The sequence below is a fragment of the Brassica napus genome, chromosome A2 (genome assembly GCF_020379485.1).
Source record: "Brassica napus cultivar Da-Ae chromosome A2, Da-Ae, whole genome shotgun sequence".
Lineage (NCBI taxonomy): Eukaryota > Viridiplantae > Streptophyta > Magnoliopsida > Brassicales > Brassicaceae > Brassica > Brassica napus.
In genome coordinates this window covers 26,893,068-26,896,758 of record NC_063435.1, presented here as the reverse complement: position 1 = coordinate 26,896,758, position 3,691 = coordinate 26,893,068, and the positions used below count along the sequence as shown (strand labels likewise).

General features: G+C 28.3%; 1 long non-coding RNA gene across 1 annotated transcript; it reads right to left on the bottom strand.

Moving 5' to 3' along the window:
- Positions 1-1,170: 1,170 nt before the first annotated feature.
- LOC125580743 lies at positions 1,171-3,088 on the bottom strand. Its single transcript, XR_007318488.1, has 2 exons — positions 1,694-3,088; positions 1,171-1,590 (listed from the first exon to the last, which is right to left on the bottom strand). It is a non-coding gene; the product is annotated as an uncharacterized LOC125580743 (long non-coding RNA).
- Between the last annotated feature and the right edge of the window lie 603 nt (positions 3,089-3,691).

Sequence of the window (3,691 nt, the reverse complement as noted above, 5' to 3'; positions counted from 1 at the left end):
ATTTTTCAAAAAAACAATGTATCAATATTCAAAATAAATCATTCAAATATTATGCATATATTCAATATAACTATTTTTTCTAATATAAACTAAAATACTATACCCTAAACCATATATCATATACATATTTGAATATCATTAATTTTAATTTTCATCCATCATAAAAAAAAATTCTTTGAATAGTTTGTATAATCAAATTAAAATTTTATCTAATAACATAATAAATAATTAACAAAAAATATTATAAAATTAACTTTTAAACCTAAAAATGAAAACATAAACTTATACTAAGTTATTTGTAACAAAAATAAACTAACACTGTTATATCAATAAAATTTGTTTTTTCTGTTAACATTTTATCGAATGATAAAATAAAATTTTAATCAAAAGCTAAGAAATCTCAAATTTATTCAATTTTAGTTTCCTAAATATATGAAAAATTTAATCAAAAATTTAATCATGTTTTCTGAGTTTATATGAGATCAATCGGTATCGTATTACGGGTTAATAGCAGATTTTTGGATTGTTATTAGGTTTACCATATTTTTTATAAATGCGAACTGGATTATATTATGGGTCGTCGAGTCTACCGATGGGACCCTCAGTCAGGGTTGGATATAAAAATGCTGCTTCAAACTCAATCATTATGATAAAACAACTTAAAAATTATTTATTTAATAAAAATTAAATTCAAAATCTAGTTATATTATTTAACATGGGAGGTATTTAGAAACAATTTTTCAATTGGTCGACGATTATATGGCAATCTATATTAATGCTTTTGTTCTATTAAACAATATAGAACTTTTAAAAAAAAAAATTCAACTAGTAATTTTTTTTTTAGTTCTATTTCTAAAGTGTGGAATGTAAATGGCAAAATTGTTTTGAAAATCACTAAAACACACACAATTATAATAGCAGATACTCATTTTGTTAATTAGGAACTATCGATGTAAGACTTCATTCATTTCTTACATTTTCTTCACGTTGAACCTCGATAGAAATACTATTTATATTTAATTTATGACGAGCATTCAACTTAAACTTAATTAGTGATAAGTGACACAAATCTCTAATATTTTTAATTAACTGTTTTTCTAGCTATAGATATCAGATTTTATAGTACCATGGTATATAGTCAAATAACACCTATAGTGTGCTATTCAGAACAATGAAAAACTATAATTGGCATTATCAAAAGAGACTTTCATATAAACATGACAAAGTTTAACTTAAAAGCCAATTATCTAAACAAAATGTGTATATTTCTAAAATGCACAGCCAGAAAAAACGCTCAGCAAGAAAAAAAAAACGGATTATATGAAGAAAAAGAACTCAAGAAAGATAAAACGAGAATGTGAAGTTCCTAAAATATTACAATGAACCAAGAACAAAAGCATCACTGTTTTCTCTGCTCTTTCTCACTCTCACTCTGCCTTTGCATGAAAAAAATCCTTCAGACATTATGCCCACTCTCACCTTCATTTATGCCCAAACCTCTACACACTTTTCTTCAAAAACTTGAATCAGTACTAATTTTAGCCATTTACTCATATTCTCCATTATCTGCTGAACCATTTCCTCTCATTCCTGCACATCCATAAGATAGTCTTAGTAAAGCTCAGTACTGATAAAACCAAAGAGATGCATACAGACACATGTAAATTAAACTATAAGACAAGAGGAAAGGTACCTGAACTAGACCAGCAGGCTTTAGGAGTACTCCCCCAACTCCTCCACCAACGATCTGACCATCTGAACTAGATTATTGATGAGAAACATCCCACATCGGAAATATAAGAATTAATCTACTACTATATAAAGGGTTAGGGTCAATCCACTAATAGCCAATTGGTTTTGAGTTGGAAGCCCATAATAAACCCTAATTCTAACATGGTATCAGAGCGATAAGATCCTTTGACCTAATTTACTACAACTACTACTACTAAACCGATGTTGGGCCCTCTGTGGATGTTATTCCCACATTGTCCACGCTTCAGACCTAGATGTCTGAGCGTGAGGGAGGGTATTGATGAGAAACATCCCACATCGGAAATATAAGAATTAATTTACTACTATATAAAGGGTTAGGGTCAATCCACTAATAGCCAATTGGTTTTGAGTTGGAAGCCCATAATAAACCAACCCATAATAAACCCCAATTCTAACATAGATAAACAAACGCTAAGGCCACTATGTTCGCCCCGAATATAAGATCCACTCAGTGAGAGGATTTCGTACTGACCCTAAAATAACAGTTCGTAATTCTGAAGCAAGTTGGTAATCAAATGAAACTCTCAAGCATGTATGTCAGAAGTACATAAGATTCTTTAGCTTTTAAGAAAGTTGTTAATTAACCAAGTACGTACATAAGATGCTATTTGATGTTGTATTTTTGTTTCTTGCCGTTTGCATAAAGCACATTTATTTTAGTTGTTATGAAATTATCATGTATTACAGTTTTCTTGTTAGGCAATGAAACCAGTATATGCATTAAAACTAGAGATAATTTGCTAGATATAAACTAATATATGGATATTGACTATATAGTCTTTCATTTCTTTACAAAACTGTTCATATAGTCATCATTTACCATCACGACCAAACATTATTCAAAGTAAAAGTTGACGAAGTCATAAACTCATCATTATCATATTCAATATTAATTCAATGATTCAATCATTATGTTTGCTTGTCACCCCTCTCATAGTTTTGCACCGGATAGACAAAGAAATTCCTTTCAATAGACCAAGTCATTCTCCACCCGTCTACACTCTTTTTTTTTTGTAAACAAAAGAAAAGGTTAGTAGTATAAAGTCTACACTCATTTGGAAACCATTTTTCTCATTTGTTTGATTGTTACAACTATTAATGAAAATGTCAACTTTGTTTGAAGCCTTTAAATTTTCATTCCCGCCGAGTTAAAATAGTTAATGCAAGCAAGAAACGATAAACTAAAAATAAAACACAAATTGTATTTAAAGACGGATTTCACTAGGGCTGTTCAATATGGTAAAACCGAACCGTACCGAACCGAACCGAACCAAAATAGATAATATGGTTTGGTTTTGGTATATACCATATAAACCGAATGGATATAATTTTATAAAAACCGTAGGATTTGGATATGGTTTGGTAGATAACCGATTAAACCGAATAAACCGAACAAAACCGATTAAAAGTAGAAACATGTAAATATGTATCTATTTTATAACAATACATGAAAATCTATTTGTTACATAAGTTAAATTTGTGTTAATAACTATTACCATAATTTTATAGTAATAAAAAAACCTTAATTTGTAAAACACTTGAACTATAACTAAATAACAATACATCGCAATTCAGACATCTTATTTTCTAAGTCTTTTTTGATCTTTTTAATTTATTTTAGTCTTCACTAAATTAATATGAAGATTATAAATTTGATGGCAATAATTACTGGAAAATTTTCAATTGAAAAATCATGACTTTAATGAACACTAAATATGGAAGAGTGGAAAAACTTTTCTTTCATGTTTCTGTTTTGTTTCATATTTTTATTTTCAAAATTTCAAGCTTTGATTTTAGTTATAGATTTGATTACTTTATTCGATGGTAGAAGCATTTTTATTTTTTTGTTCATTTATTTGAACATGTAATATATTTTTAATAAATGACTGTGTTGACAATATGACTCTAAAATTCATAT